We start from the raw sequence: 16,269 nt of genomic DNA on the forward strand, positions 1-16,269 counted from the left end.
GATGGTGTTTAGAGTCTATGTTGTAATCACCTGTGATGGGGATTAGGATTTGGGTGTCGTCTGCGTAATTCGTGTAGGAGACACCCAAATAATCTAGGTCATCGAATAGAGGCTTTGTGAATATGTTGTAAAGCGAGGGGGAGACACAGGAACCATGGGGGACCCCACATGTGACAGGAACAGGTGTGGCAGATGCATTCAGTGCAAACACTCTTGTAGTTCCGTTATTGGGGAAGAACTGGATTCACAAGGTGGCATTGTCTGAGAAATGGGCTGCTAACAAGAGGTGGTTGCCGAGTGTATTATGGTCCACTAAGTCAAAGGCAGCCGATAGGTCTAGTAACAGAAGGAGGGTTAAGTTGCCTTTGTCTGTTATGGTTTCTATTTATGTTACTAGATCTATCAGGTCTGTTTCTGTGCCATGTCTAGGTCGGAAGCCTGATTGACGGAGCCCTAGTAGGATTTTACTTTCCAAGTGATGCTGCATCTGTAGATAGGCAGCCCTAGAGGAAGGTTACTGTGGTGATAGGTCTGTAGTTAGTCGGGGTATTAAGGTCCAGGGAAGGTTTCTTTAAGAGTGGCAAGACCCAGGCCTCCTTCAGATTGGTGGGTACTGTATAAATTGCAAAGGAGGCATTTATTACTGCGGTAATAAAGGGTGCAAGATTCTTTGCAGTCTCTTTGTTCATTGTTGCTGGGCAGACGTCGCCCAGGCATCTAGATGGTTTTAGGCTAAGAACGTTATCGGACTTCCTTGGTGCCAAGAGGGGAGAATTTGAATAGATCCTGTTGATTTGGTAATGGTGCTTGAATTACAAGTTTGGGTAAGTTATTGCCAAGACTGTTTTTTTTGTCTCTATTTTGGTTTGGAGGAGGTCAATTTTATCACAGAGCTCTTTCTGAATGTTATTGCATCATATGAGGTCTTTAGTGCAAGAGATAGGTGGGACGGTAGTGGATTCTAACTCTCTGAGTATACTAAATCATTCTTCAGTATTAGATTTAGCTTTAGTGATCCGTTCGTCGTAGGAGTCACATTTAGCTAAGAAGATTGCTGTTTTATAGGTGGATGAGGCTATAGTAAAGTTATCTTTGTTGGATGTTGAGGGAGGTTTCTCCAACTGGTTTTGGCAGCTCTTTGGTTCTTGCGCAAGGTTCTCAAGTGCGGGGTAAACCAGGTATTTAGGTGTGAAAGGGGTTTCGCTTTTCGCATTTTTTGTGGTACAATCTTAATCATAGCATTAAGTAATGTGGTGTTGTACCCGGGCGGTGGGGTCATTATTGGAGGTGGAGAAATTGGTAAGGGGTTGAAGAAGCGGGAGTAGCTTATGAGCTGTTATGTTCTGCATGTTTCAGGCTAGTCTGGATGGAGCCACTAGTTTATCAGGGTTAGATTTAGTGCCATTTTGTAAGGTGAAGAGAATAGCATGATGGTCGGACCAGGCGCACGGCTGGTTGGATAGTATTGTTAACGTCAGAATTGATATCTGTGATCCAGTCTAATAGTCTGTCTTTATTATGGGTGGTTTGGGAAACCTGTTGTGAGAAGCCTAGTCCTGAAATATTGTTAGTGATGGCTACTGCGTTGGTGTCTTTAGGGTCGTACAGTCCTAGGTTAAGGTCTCCTTGGAGCATGACCTGTCAGCCTGGCTTGGAATTGGCTGTCAGGAGTGAGGTTATGTCTTCCTCAAAGGAGGAAATTGGGCTTGGGGGTCTGTACATAAGGTGCATAGTTATAGTTTGCTTAGGCGACATGGGATGCTTGATTGTTAGGAGTTATAAAGAGAGGAAGGTTTGTATCTGGACAGGTCTAAGTCCTAGGGAGGTTTTATCAATCAAGGCTAGGCCACCGCCTTTCACCACCGTTCTATCCTGCCTGATAATAGTGTAATTGTCTGGGATAGCTAGTGAGAGCAATGGCCCAGATGTAGTGTCGAGCCATGTCTCAGTAATAGCTAAGAAATCAAGGTCATTGGTGGTTATAAAGGTCATTAATGTCTAGAGCATGGGCTGTTAGTGATCTGACATTAATGAGCCCCCGTCCGATAGTAAGTGTTTTATCAACAAAGGACACTTTGTCTGCCTGAGGGTTTTTTCATAGGTGGGCCGATTTTTTGGGTGTCTTATTGGTTATGCTGTTAGAGGTTTGTGTCAACAACCCTGTCCTCAAATCCCGGAGTCACACCAAACTAACTTGTATGGGTTCCGAACCCTCAGGCGACTTGCGTGTGTTGTGCCCTTCTGAGCGAAGCGCTGTGCGTAACACCACCTATCCGGAAACAAGTTTACAGAGCTCGGAGGCCAATGGTGCAGAACACCCAACATTGCGGCAGGAATATCAACACCAGCAGGCCCACCCGGATGACCGAAGTGTGGTTCCCCCATACAGCATACAAGGTATGTTTGATGTAACAATCCCCACCGCCTACCCCCCCCCCCCCCAACTTCCAACTTACTTTGGTGACTGTGCCGGCTCCTCGCCGACAGCCTCTCGCGATGGAGCTTGCGCATGCGGGAGGGGCTGGGGTGGTCCAGGGGTCGCCTTTGCAGAGGGAAGGTTTGAGCGTGGTGGGGGTGTGTGGAGTTGTCGGGGGACGCAGGAGACGTGTTGCCAGAACAAGTGGCATCTAGCCAAAGTCGAATAAAAATAAATCCAGCTAAAACAAAAGATCATGAATATGAATTGAACCATGGTTATGCAAACAGCGTTGATTCCCCTACATTTGTGGACGCTCTTGGGTACTTCACGGATAATCAGACTGATCGACTGTCCAACCAACCTCTTACAACTGCCCTGATACTATCAACAACAATAGCCCAAACGCACCCAACAATGGATCTCATGCAGGCAAACACAAAAGCTGAGGATTCGCATAGAGTCAGCACTAGAGTGTCCTCTAAAACAAGTGCAACAAAGTTGGCAACAATGGCAAAGGATAAGCTACCTTGCTGTACAGACCCAGGGTCAGGCAAAAGCTGCGGACACAATCTCTGTCAGACTCACAATCGATAAGGTGGCATTTCAAGGCAATAGAGCAAACCAAATCAGACATGGTTAAGACAAACACAAACCAAAAAGTCGTGACTTTGGTGCAATCTGCCCAGCAAACATGGCGAGAAGTATCAGATAACGAGCTATTACTGGCATCAGGACGATGTGACCCAGTGGTGACACAAGCGTGAGCGGACAATCTGTCACAGAGCACCAAAAGCTCTGATGCAACAAAGACACCCAAACGCTAGCTTAATGCACAAAAAAACCACAAAAGTAGTACTGGTACCAAACACGAAATCTGATGCCGAACAAGAGACATCCCAAAATGTGAAGTGTGTAGATGACATTTCAAAAGATCATGCAGTGGATTTATCTCCTAGAATTTAATTCAGACGCCACACGGTCAAAGACAAAAACGTGCGATAACTGAAGTGGAACAAAATAAATCTACACTTCAAATGGCTCCAGGAAAAAAAAGTAAGAACTAGAGGAAATGGGGAAGGTCACTCCCCAAACTCAAAACATGAAGAAATCAGGCACCTTGCCCAGAATAATCAAGTGTTTTTGTTACCACTGATGGCAAGGAGAACCTCACAGAGGAACATCGAATCAGAATTGGCATCTACAAGTTACACAGATGACCCAGAAACAGCAGAGAGTGAAGCTGTGTACAAACGAGACAAACACAGACACAAACGGTTCATCAAGAGTTATAGACAAGTGACAAAATCTCAAGAGGCCCAAACCATACAGGTGGGAAATGAACCACATGTACAAGCAGAGCAATTTGCAAATCTACAAATAGCGCTGCGCTCTATGCTAACAATAACATTAGCCTAGGACGTGGGGCTGCTGTGTCTCCCGCAATTCTACAATGATCCGGACTATCGGACTATAACAGCATCAAATGCAGCCATAGAAGGACGAAACTGGACGTATGTGCGTATGAAATAATCAGGTACAGGCAGAAGCCATTGAAACTGGCCCTAAACATCAACCCGATGTGATATCCCCAGAAGAAAATATACGGAAACGGATCGGATGACCCTAAAATGGCAGCTACCAGAACAAAGAAACCTGATGCTGCGGAGGACGTAAGACCGGAGAATGTGCCCAGCTGATGATACTGTGATAGCGAGCAGTATGGGGAAAGACGGCTCTGCACCCTCGTGAAGAGGGACGTGGTTTTGGAACACTGAGCCCCAAGTACGCTGGTGCATGTAGCACGAAGCAGGAGCTTCAGGACGCGTGGAGGCACAGCCCGCGAAGTAGATACCGTACCTGCATCGGACTGCCTCACACTTGGGAGACTAGCACTGTGTGAGCTGCGCTGCTAACGGAGGCTGCCTTCCTCCGACTCAGTAATGCCGCATTGCAGTTAGATTGTAGCAAGGTCACTGCTACTCTGTACATTGAAGCGGAACCCGCCTCAGCAACTTGTTTCGTTTTCTACCAGGCTCGGACGAGTGAAGAGGATCAAGACAGAAGTGCTGACACACGGGGCGCTTTGCCCATACACAATAAAGAGTGAACTGAAATAAGACAAATAAGCACATGCAAGACACAACAGGCCAGTGATGAGCCTGACCCGAAAAGACCGCTGGGATCACTATATGGGAGCAGCACAAACAAACTCAGCCCCCAGGCCCTGCATCCCACTTGGTGGCATGGAGGCTGCAGAGCACCGATTTGGAATACCAGCACAGGGAAGTGAAACATCGCCTGGGAGCCGACACCCCGCGTCCACCTGAGAAGGGACAGGGAGCCTGCCCTCAAAGGGAGTGCCCACAGCTACTGGACCCTACCGCTACTGCAGACAAGGCGCGGCATATTGTGGGGAAGAGGAGAACTGTATAAACTAAAGTGACCTTGCAAACTGAGGAGCCAGGCCATGACAAACTACCGCATTGGGGTGCACCCGGCAATGAATCTTCGCAGCCGGAACAGCAAAGGCGGAAATTCATACATTGCGCCCACAGGAGACTTGCGCTCCCCCAGTGGTAGCTGTGCATTGCCTACAACCCTGTAGGTAGGGGCCCCAGAGGAAAGTAAGGCGAGACTTACAAATCTCGTGGAACAAACAACTCTAATAAATATAAGCAGGTACCGGAACGGGCACAGCACGGAGTGTTGCATCAGTGGCCCATGCACCACGCTCTGCACATGCAATAATATAATATGCATCAAATCTCCAAGCGCGGCACCAATGCTGGGCGAACTGTCTATAGACAAAGCCCCATGAAGCACTATTAACCAAATAACAGATCCAGAGCACAGCAGGCCAGACCTGCTCCACCCGGAACCGTAGCACACGACAACACCGAGATGACGTCCAAACAAGGCAAGACAAAAGGGAAGCAGCCCACACTGGAAGAATTCGCAAGGACACCGCAAACAATGGAGGGAGCCAGAAGCAAGGAAAAGACCCTACAAACGGACACCACCCCAGCACGCAATGATCGACAGATCCTAGAGGCGATTGCAGGACTAACATGGGAAACTAAACTGGAGTCAGCCATGGTCGAACACAAGGCAGCACTGGAACTCAAGGTTGGCGCAGTCCAGGGGGATGTGAATCTACTTAGACAAGACGTAAGAGCAACAATAGCGGAACGCACGGGCAAACTGGAGAAAGAAATGACCCCGAATACAGTTGCATGTGCGGCCCACGCATCGGAGATTCACATACTGAAACAACGCGTGAGCAACCTGGAAAATAGAGCTGAGGAAGCTGAAGGGCGTGCTCGGAGAAATAATGTATGTATTGTGGGGCTCCCGGAAGGCGAAGAGGGACCCAACCCAATGGACTACGTCGAGACGATGCTGCTACAAGAAATAGGAGGTGGGGTGCTCACTCAGGGATTTGTTGTAGAGAGGGTGCACATAGCCCTGACAAGGTAAGCCCCTCCAAGGCCAATAATTGCCAAGAGCCTGAACTACCACGACAGGGAGAAAATCCTGGAACATTTCCGGAAAGGTGGAACGATACAAAGGGTGTCTGCAACCATCACGGCGTATCCAGACTATACACTACTGGTGCAAAGACGGCGATTGAACTATGGAACGGTTAAAAAAAGAAAGCGAGAAGCGGGCTACAAATACATGTTGATGTACCCGGCAAAACTGAAAGTGTTTCATAAAAACAGAGGCCTATTCTTCGACACTCCTGAGGATGCAACAGAGTGGGTGTACGCCCAATATTACCCGATGGGAATGGATAACCAGAAGCAGGACGGAACGGACGAGTGACAAAGCGATCGCAATTTCCGAGGTGCTGTATAACGTGTGACATTGGGACTTGAATATAAGATAGAGCAATGAAGAGGGGAGTAGATAAGTTGTGGGTCAAATAAACAGATGTGAACCAATATGGTGCAATAAAGTAGAGTTGCGAGGGGCGTGGCGGACGCACCCTTATACCCCCTTAGTTTAGTTAGGTTGCTGGTAGTGCGACGACCTCCTGCTAAGTTCCTAGAATCGGCACGGCCGAGAAAGAACTAAATGTGGGGTAGCCTGAGATCCAGGGATGGAGCTGGGCAACAGTTGGGGATGGGAAGGGAGGAGGGTGGGGAGGGAGTTGGTGGGGTGTGTGGTGAGTTTAGTTAGGGGACAAGCCTATGTCCAAGCTCTGTGGCGCAAGATACAGAAAAAAAAGACAGTGGTGGGTCTGGGTATGGATAAATGATGGGAGACCTTAAAATAGCTACCTGGAATGTCAGGGGGCTGAATAGCTACCTGAAGGGAAACAAAGTCATGATGTACCTTAGAAGGCAGAAGGTGGTCATTGCTCTATTACAGGAAACCCATCTCACCAGAGAGAAATTAGATGTGATAAAAAGAAAATGGAAGGGGACCACAGTGGGAGCAACTTATTCGGCATATGCCAGGGGGGTAATTACCTGGATAGCACCGCATGTCCCCTTTCAGCTGCTGCAATCTACGGTGGAGCCGGACGGGAGGCTGGTAACGATACGGGGTCTGATAGAAAACAGAGAAGTGTGCATTATTAACACATACGCCCTACTTTGACCGACACTGTGACCTACTTTAAGAACTTATACAATAAAATTAGCCCCTTATTGGGGGGCGCAGTCATATGGGGAGGTGACTTCAACTGCACGCTGGATCCCAAAGTAGACAGGTCAGATGCCAAACTAGACAAACCCGCCCCGGCAGCCAAAACCCTGAAGATCTTTCTGAGGGACCTTAAACTAGAAGACGTGTGGAGGTTACAGCACCCGCACGAGAGACATTACTTGCACTACTCAGCCCCACACAACCTATACACACTGCTGGACTATCTGTTTTCGTCTCCCTGGAGATGGTAGGAGAAGTACTGCGGACGGAGTACAGAGCTAGAGTCATCTCAAACCACTCACCACTAATCTTAACATGGCAATATCAGCCCGCTAGAGCTAGGATGCCAACTTGGCGGCTGCGAGCCGAAGCACTAGAGGATACAGTGTTTAGAGAAGATCTGAGAGATGACATAGTAGGATATTTCGGGAATAATACGGGGAGTGTAAAATCGCCCGGCACCCTATGGGAGGCGCTTAAAGTGGTGGTAAGGGGATCAGCGATATCAAAATCCAAAGGGCTGCATGGAGGCATAATGCAAGAGCTGCAGACAGCAGAGAAGGAACTCGAGGAGGCCATGTTGAGGAAGGATAATACTTTAGAAAAGGCTAACACTATAAACAAACTACGACAGGTATGTGAAGAGCACTGGGAGCGGCTATGTAACCTAATCTATAAAAAATGTATAGAGAAACGACATGCAGGCGGAGACAAACCAGGAGGCTACTGGCATGGGTATACAAAAGCGAGATACCTAGACCTATGATTAGAGCTATATACGGGGAAAGTGGACAGACACTCGATACCCAAGAGGGAGTGAATGAGGGGTTCCTTGAGTTGTATAAACATCTGTATAAAGATACGGAGGGAAGCGACTGGGATGTGATAGCGGAGACACTAAGTGGCATTGGTCTGCCCAAATTAAACGCAGAGGAAAGAGAGAACTTGGACGCTCCTGTCACACTGGAAGACCTAGATGCAGTGATTGGGGCACTACCCACCTGCAAAGCCCCGAGGGCGGACGGACTCCCTAGCGAGTTCTATCAAACTTATAAGATGGAAGTGCTGCCCCCATTGTTGGCTATGCTAAACGAAGCCCTTGAAATAGGAATGTTGCCAGAATCCCTATGGGAGGTGATAATTGTCCCGATCCTCAAACCAAATAAGTCGAGCATGGATCGCATGTCATATAGACCAGTGTCCATGCTAAACCAGGATAGCAAGATTCTCACAGCTGTGATGACGGTTAGATTAAGACAGGTTATGAACATAACCGATAACGTAGGAGACTCCATCAGGTCATGGGACAGAAGGAGAGGGGCAAGACGTTGCGATTGTTTCCTTAGATGCAGTGAAAGCCTTCGATTCTGTTAAATGGCCATGGCTAATGGCAGCTTTACAGGAATACGGAATAGGGCCCTATTCTGAGATGGGTTCAACTATTGTACAGCTCACCACTGGCCAGAGTTAAGACAAGAGCGGTATGGGGAGATTGTTGGGGAGGTTAGGGGGAAGGTTGTGAGAACTGTGTTGTTAAAATGTCAATAAAGAGAGTTTAAGACAGGAGCGGTGATCTCAGAAAGATGGCAACTTAGTAGAGGCACCACCAGACAGGGGTGCCCCTGGTCCCTGATGCTATACATACTCGCACTAGAACCCATAGCCATATACTTAAGACAACAGTACGAAGAGGTGGGGATATTTACTAATGGAAGGCCACACCTAATATCTCTATATGCAGATGATATGTTGTTATATTTGAGATACCTGAAGGACAATCTGCAATATATCCTGGAAGTTATGGAGCGGTTCACTTCATTCTCCGGGATTGCAGTCAACCCCATAAAATCATGTAGATTTCCCTTAGGGAGATATAAAGGGATTCTGCGGGAGCACCTACCCACCCTACAAATACCCTGGGAGACTGACACCTTCAGATATCTAGGAATAGACATCTACCATTCTGTTGCGAATGAACACAAATATAATACGGAAAAGGCAGTGGCAAACAGAGAGCAGTATGAGATTCTGGGCTAAGCTCCCACTGGCTATGATGGGGAGAGCACCCTTTCTGAAAATGGTAGTGCTGCCTAGGCTGATACACTTCTTCGGAAACATACATATCTGATACCTAAGCTGTTCTTTGTCAAGATCCAAAGCATATGCAGAGGGTTCATTTGGCACAGCAGTAGAAACAGAAGAGCCCTGTGGAAGCTGCAGAATACATATGATAAAGGAGGCATAAAACTTCCCAATTTCGAAATCTACTACTGGGCCAGCCAGCTACAATACGTGGCCAGGTGGCTATCTGAAGACGCAACAGCTGAATCTAGATTGCTGAGATCAGACTGTGCTCCTTTTTTTTTTTAAAGAATGGATATGGCTGCCCAAAACTGAACTAAAGGGGTGGCCGAGAATGCTGGAACTAGGATGGCATATGTGGCGGAAGGTTTGTCAGGCCATGGAAAGCCCAACTCTGTGCTCCCCCTAGGTCCCACTGATGACACTAACCGATGGGGACGCACAACTAAGACAGATGATACACAGATATTGGGAACCGGTGGGGATCGCAACACTGGGAGATATATGGCAAAACGGGAACATACTGGAATTTAACGCACTGATAGAAGATACAGGCCTACACCTTGGGCAAAATATCACAAATAATAGACTGGTGAGACGGGTTAGGAAAACATGGGCTGAGATAGAGTTAGAGGACCAACTGGACATAGCTATAGATACAATGTATGACATTGCAGAAGGAGGGCATGAGGTCTCCCGGATATATGAACTACTAATGTCTAAAGTGGGGAAGTAAGTGATCCAGCTAAGACGAGATTGGGAGGAAGAAGTGGGAGAAAGCATGAATGATGGGCAATGGGAGAGAGCTCAAAAAGGTACCATAAAAAAAGTGCCCAGAAATGCAAGGCTGCAACAAATCCAACTATATGTAACTCCCAGAGCGTATAAAACCCCCCAAAAAAATAGCCAGATTCAAGAATGCAGGACCACAAACATGTCCCAAGTGTGCAGAAGAAATTGCTTGCATGACGCACATGTTCTGGGCTTGCGCAGAAATTAGTGTGTTCTGGAAAGAAGTAGCCCACTGCCTGGCAGAGAAAGACATTACGCTAATGGTGAAATCAGTATGGGCATGATTGATGGGTGTGTTTCCTAGACCACGTAAGCTAAGGCATGCGAGTAAACACAAGGACCGTGCTTACATACTGGCCAAGCGTAGAATCGCCATGGGCTGGAAAGCATGTAACAGACCCAAAATAGAGGTCTGGTGGAATGATCTTATGAAATGGGCAGAAACTGAAACGGCAGTATGGACCGAGGCAGCTAATAGAGGAGGAGAGGAAGAGACAGACATATTGACGGCCTGGAGGCATCTAGTGGCCACATTATCGGGGTCTACCCAAGAGAATCCAAGCGGAGATGACACTCCCGAGATACGGAAGATGGTACATCCCTAGAGTATATGGCAGATGGCGAAATGGAAAAGGCTCATGTTGTTTTGGAGGGAGGGAAAAGGGGCTTTTAGCAGCCATAACTTAAACATGATACGTGCTATGTAAAATGTATAACATACACTAAGTTTGTTTTATGTGTTGGATTGATTGTTAAAAAATTCATAAAAATATCTTTAGAAAAACAACAACAAAAAAACAATAACGTTAGCACCGTTCCTTAAGCTATATGAAGCCCTCCATGAAAACTAGGAGGATCAGACTACCTTATTAGCGCTTATGCAAACAAAATTGATATACATCGATGCATACATTGACCCAACAAAAGAACGAAGAGCCAGAGAGAAAGATTCTGAAAACGTCATTTTCAAATCCTCAATTGACCTCATGGAGGATGCACGTGTAGAAAAAATAACATTTTTGAACAGCTTCACTGATATAGTGAATTTGTTAAAATCACAATCAAGCAAAAACGACATAGGTGAGTAGGCCACCATAGATCAACGTATAACAACCGAGACCACCTCTCATACGCAGAGATTACCCACAGAAAGACCACCTGATTGAAGATCCCCTAATCAAGTGCTGGATCAGTTACCGAACCACAAAGAAGTGTTACCTCAATAAACTGTGAGACAAGTAGGCCTAGGAGAAAGCATTTCTTGCCAATCACTTGCCTTGGCAACGTCTCAAGTGGCTCATACCACACTGGGTGAACCTAGAGCTGAAGAAAAACAAAACATAAAACAAGGACCAGAACTATTTTCCTTATTTGGACCAGATAAGCAACTTCATGAACGAAACAGAAAAGATTTAGGAGCTGGAAAAGAAATTCCTGAATACCAAATAAAAGACAAAAAACTTGCCTATGGCAAAACTAACAGCCAACGGTGGCACACGAAACTTCATTCGTAACCTGAAACCAACTGGAGACCATCTCCGATTAAGCTCGTAACCAACTGAAATAGTAAAAAAACTCAGATCTGTATGCACAAAAAGATTTAATGATTGTGAAAGAATTTATAAAGCAAATTATGCCAAGCGAGGCTGGAACAAGAAACTCAATTGAAAGACCCTCTTTTGTTGCTATCCGTATAAGAGGATGACATTTCCTTTGAAGGCGAGAGTGAAAAATCAAACAGCGAAAGCCAAACGGACATTGAGCATCAGGCCGAGTCAGTTCCTAATGACTCAGTACCATCGCAGTTTGTAACCCTACAAGCTAAACAGGAAGTGCTGGAAGCAAAACAGATAAATATAAACAAACAGCTTCAAGTTCTCAAAGCAATGGTTGCCCACTCTAAACTAGAGCAAGTAAGTAATGGGAATCGCCCACCAAAGTTGGAGTCTGGTTATGATCTACAGAATCAAAAGGAGTGGCAAGATGCTCGTCCAACAAAAAATTCAGATAAAGAAGCTAATGGTTCGTATAAGCTCATGATAGAGCGAATTCTGAAGGTCAAAGATGGCCTGATATTGAATCGGTCCAATTTGATGAGGTTATTACAACTGCGAGTTGCACAACCAAAAGGACATCAAAATAGTCTCCATCCAAAATGAAGCAAAAACTGATCACATATGTGTGCACCTTGCCTCTAAGACAGTCATGAACTCGCTAAGGTCAGTGACCAAAGAACTCAGAATTCTAGGCTTTGATCCATTTCTCCGCCATGATGAGAATTAAGATCACTATAAAATAGTGTACAAAAAAAAAAGGATGATGTCTCTACACAAAGATCTATTGGTCCGGACGAACCAGAAGACAAGATGAATGCCATGCCCATTAGATTTTTCCAACCACACTGCGGGGACTAAACGCACTACGAATCGTCATAAAAGGAAAAGTCGATGTTAACAAGGTTGCTAAAGGCATTGCCCGGTCTAATATGAAGACCAAGACAGACGACACAACCACCTGGGACTGGCTTCCATCGACCCTCGTGACTACGACCAAACAATAGATCGTCTGTCAGCCAGACATAGGACCCTCCAAATTGCCTTGTGGAAATCCAGAGATTTTAAACATCTGCTTGTAAAAATAAACCAAGAACATTTGACCTTGGATATCACATGCCTACAGGAGTGCTGGCTACAAAGCCTTCCCATCATAGATGGATTTACCTGCTTTGTAAATAAAGCATATAAGGGTGCAATGGGGAGACCATCGGCTGGACTACTAACCATCATCAAAAACAGCCTGAGTGGAAAAGTAGTTCGAATCATGTCACCATCGCCCCTTATTCAAATAGTGATTATGCAGGAAGTTCAAGGTATACCAGAAACAAAAACGATGCAAGCAATTATCAACTTGTATTGGAATATCAAGGCTAAGTACGGAGAGCTCTTTCTGGAAACAGTCATGAGACACATCGATGATATCAGAGCTGAATTCGGAAACTTAAGGATGTGTTTGTGGCAATTTAAATATAGACTGTTTCAAGACCAAAAATTCTGAAGGAAAAGTCAACACATGTCAACAAAAAGAAACACGCACTCAAAAATGGCTGAATAAAATAAAAATTAGAGACCTTCACATGGTCAACGGAACTGTAAAAGGCGATCGGACTGGTGCCATAACATGGGCATCGGACAATGTCTGTGCAACACTAGATTATTCTTTGTCGACGCTGACACGCTCCAAAAAATAATATCTCTGAGGATCCTGCCTTCAACTAAAAGTGATCATAGCCAGTTCATTCTAACTTGCTGGCAAACGATTTGTCAAAAAAGTAGCAATGAAAGCAACTGGTCTCATAAAGTGAGCGTAAATAATGGCCTAAAGAGGTTACGCTTGTCAAACAAGAGGCTCCCACAACAAAAAACGGCGATAAAAAAATCGGCTGGATACACCGACTCTAGGTGTTGATTATGAATCATGCTTAAACATATTCAGAGAACAAGACAAATCAAGCTTGAAAAGAAAAACAACAAGATTACATCAATTTGATCAGTTATTAGCAAAAAAGAAAAAAGAACTAGCTGAAGATCTTCGAACCTTAAAAAAAGTGGAGATAACAAAAGAAAGCAAATCAAGGAGTCTGAAGATAAAGCACCATAACTGGGTCAAGTCTCACCGAGTGCAGTTGTACCAGCAGGATTCTGAACAAATGATAATGGCAACAGAAACTAAAAATGCCAACTTCTTTTGGTCATTAATAAATAATAATCTGAATTCAAAAGGACTTGAACAGACAAATCCCATTCAGGAATCTCAATGGCTACAACATTTTGGAGAAATGTACACGCAAAACAACATAAATGAGAGCTGTGTACCTACACTGCGAAATAACGAACCCTGGGCCATATTCTTTACCACAAAAGAGATCCTTAGCATAATTAACAAAGCCAGGTCTTCCCGTCCTCCAGAGGTTGACAAATTGTACCTTAAAACAAAATCCAGAATTATGGTCTGACCTGTGTTATGACCTTTTCAATAGAATTAATCATGATAGGCAAATACTAGCTTCCTGGAGAAAAGCAGTTGTCATATCCATTTTCAAAAGAGGTGACAGAGCGAAACCTGACAACTATCACTCGATATCCCTATTGGATGTCGTAGGGAAACTCGATTGGCCACCAGGGGGCGCACGGATGAACGGCCTCTCTGTGTGAACTGCGTGGTCCCTGAAGAGTGGATTGAACCCCCACTAATGGTCCCCATCCCCTGATTGAGTCGACGGATTGTGGTATGGGAAGGTATGCCCCTCGTAACCAGAGAAAACCCGAACGAAATCGGATGAGTTTTCGGTGAGCAAGCTGCATCTTTCATGGTGCCACCCAGCTGCGCAGTGAACATAGGTCCCGCGTGAGTCTCAGCGGGCTCAGAGAAGAGCTGCGCCCTGCAGCACAGGAGAAGTGGCGCTGCTTGTACTCGATGGGTAACAATGAAAATTGCTGCACCCAGCTGTACCTGGTCCCTAAGTCATGGTGATCGAGGAAGGTGGAACCCGTGGACCAGTTGCCGTGTGGATAGCAGTACAGCCACGGAGGATAATAATACCAGTGCGGAGAGGCCCTTGACTTTGCCACAGAGTCACGCATCAGCTGAAGCCTTGCCTCTTCCTCCACCGAAACAGTCTTTGGTGGATTCCGGAGGTCCAGTGACCAGCATACGTGAGCTCAGAGGTCCCCAGGATCGTGAAACGCACGTCCGACTGCCCTGCCCTGCTGAGGCGGGGTGCTGGTTGGTCCGGCCAGGTCCAGCCGAGGCGCCGAGTTGGCTGCTCGCAGAAGGATCGCTACAGCGGAGCCCGGGTGGCGGGCACAGACGGCGACAAGGAATCAAAGGTGCCATTGGTGTGACCCGATCCTGGCGTCCCTGCCGCCACCCCCAGACTAGCATAGACCGCAACGCAGTGGTCTTTGATTGTGTCTAGATCACGCTGGTGCGCTCTTACGGGCCTGATCCAACAGAGCTAAGTGGCTGAAAGTTGGAGAACTTGCTGGACGATCTCGATCTACGGCACTGAACATAGCAGAGGCCTAAAGGAACGGCTTCTTCCACGATCCAGACCATCACCGTTTAAAGAAAGAATGGGTACCTACAACACTGCACTAATCCAACACAACTGCCCTCACTAATCTGGACCCTGGGACACGTAGCAGAATCCTACCACGAGCATGCTGGAGATTCCCCATCTGAAGTACCCAGTGCTTTTGAAAGAGTTGATACACACAGCCCCTCTTTAAAAGGTACGCATGAAGAATCGGATGAAAGACCTTTCTGATATTTTATTCTTCACGTGCTACATATTAGCGGGGAAACACACGAGTGAGAGTGAAAACTAAGGTCAGAAGCACGTTGGACACTGGTAAGGGATCACCTCATGTGCTTGGAATCACTCTGAAGCCACCTGCAGTATGGATCTCGTGCTATGGTTACAGTGGACCTGAGTGTCATGATGCCTACCTCCAAGGAGCCAGGCCGGGCCCAGCAACCCCAGAGGCAGACATCATTTTCCCCAGGGAAGTCTCAGCGGGCCCAAGTCGGGGCCCTTTGGACTCAGTCCTGGCGCCTTAGGTGCCAGGCTCATAGCGGACCCCAGTCCTGGCGCCTTAGGCGCCAGGCTCATAGAAGAGGATATGTGTTTAAGTGCTTGGGTGCACACTTACCTGATGCAGACCTTGCTGCTTCATCCAGGCCCTCTTGAGGCCTGAATGGGACTACTTTACCTGTAGGACTACTTCACCACCCGGGTGTGGTCGGGGAAGGATACATACCTGATTGGTGGAAGGATACATACCAGGAACTTCTTCCAAGGCTATTTAAACCCCACCCGAACAGCCACACGTGCTTCGCGTTGTTCTGCACCTAGCAGCTGGACGCTCACCGTGTCAGCTCCTGCATCCTGACTTCAGCCACGCCTGCCAGCACCCTGGAACACCTGCAAGGGGAGAAAGGAAGAGAATAGGAGAAGAAAAGCCCTTACCTGCTAAATCTGCATCCCGGAGTCATTTCTCCAACGGCCCTGAAAAGGAAGACATCATTTTAAAGGCATTTTGTTTCGATCGCTGCAGCGCTGCATTTTACTCACCTTTGCAAGGCGCTTCCATCTTCAGCAGCGATCTTCCGGATTCAGCTTTGCCCCGGCGCCTATAGGAAAAAAGACAAGAACAAAGGTGAGAGGGAGAAAAGGAATAAGGAAAGCTCAGTTTCCTTTTAAGTCTTACCTGTTGGATTATTCCCACTGCATTTCGGGTCCTGCCGCTTCCTGGCATCTCCGG

Source organism: Ambystoma mexicanum, chromosome 3q (genome assembly GCF_040938575.1).
Source record: "Ambystoma mexicanum isolate Mex_15411 chromosome 3q, UKY_AmexF1_1, whole genome shotgun sequence".
In the NCBI taxonomy this organism is placed as follows: domain Eukaryota; kingdom Metazoa; phylum Chordata; class Amphibia; order Caudata; family Ambystomatidae; genus Ambystoma; species Ambystoma mexicanum.